The sequence below is a fragment of the Pteropus vampyrus genome, unplaced genomic scaffold (genome assembly GCF_000151845.1).
Source record: "Pteropus vampyrus isolate Shadow unplaced genomic scaffold, Pvam_2.0 Scaffold1, whole genome shotgun sequence".
NCBI lineage: Eukaryota > Metazoa > Chordata > Mammalia > Chiroptera > Pteropodidae > Pteropus > Pteropus vampyrus.
In genome coordinates, this window is record NW_011888782.1 from 20,885,205 (window position 1) to 20,886,509 (window position 1,305).

Sequence of the window (1,305 nt, forward strand, 5' to 3'; positions counted from 1 at the left end):
TGACCTGGCCCCCACCCCACCCACTTCCACCCACGGTCTCAAACCTTTGTCTCTGGAACTGCTCCAAACCCAGCAGGAGCCCGTGTCCTTAGCCCTTTCTTTCTCTGGTCATGCATCCAGGAAGCTGGGGTGAGAGCCTCTTTGCTCCCCATAGCTGCCGCTCAACTATTTCAGCCCTTCCCACTTGGAAAAATCTCCTTCTATAGCAGCCTATCTCGTCCTTGCTCCCACCTCCTGCCCTCCAGCTCACACAGTCTCATTCATCTAAAACTACGTGGTTCATAGTCATCCCTTCCACTCCGGCTCCTGCCTTCGGCTTGAGAATATTCATCTCCACCTCCAAAATCTCAAAAACGTCTGACACCTGAGTGGATAAATGAAGGCGTCTCTGACTCGGACATCCCATTCTCTGAGCACAGCATCCCAGCCTTCCGGCTCATTTGCTCCCTCATTCCCACATGCCTTCGTCGGCCCAGGTTACAACAGCAAAGTTCTATACACTGAGTCGCTCACCACAGAAATTTATTTTCTCATAATTGCAGAGGCTGGAGGTCCAAGGTCAGGGTAGCAGCAGGGGCAGGTTCTGATGAGAGTCCTCTTCTTGGCTCACAGCCAGCCACCTTCTTGCCGTGCCTCCCATGGCCTTGCCTCAGTGCATGCAGGTGGAGGCAGAGAGGTCCCTTTCTCTCCTTATAAGGCCACTGATCCCATCATGAAGGCCCACCCTTAGGACCTCATCTAACCCGAAGTAGCTCCCAAAGACCCATCTCCAAATAGTTTCACACTGGGGCTAGGACTTCAGCATGTAAACAGGGGAAATGGGGGAGGACATCATGGTCAGTCTGCACCATCATCCTTGGGCCTAATGGTCTGTTGACCTTTGAACTGTCTCCCCTCTGTTTTATTCAGGTTGAAGGATGTAAGCCATCATTTTCATTTCTATTGAGAGATAGGGATTATTTCTCTCTGTTGCCAACACCCTGCACTTTAACACCTCACCCTGTGGTTGTGCACTACTAGCAAACCCATGGCAGAGAATGAGCTCCCAGAGATCTGGCTGTGCCTGGATTGTGATCAGGTGGGCCCTGGCTTTGGCTTGTGGTCCTGTGTCCCGGGAGGATGGATGGAGAGGGTGTGGAAGGTGGCAATTGTGATGATACCTGGCGATCGTTGGGCGGCATTCTTAGCTCAGATGTGGACAGGTGTCTGTCAGGACCTGTTTGGCTGTGGGGAGTTTGTGGAAGGAGCAGACTGTCCTCACGAGAAGCACGAGTTTTCAAGTGTGGTATCTGGCCATTTTCTACC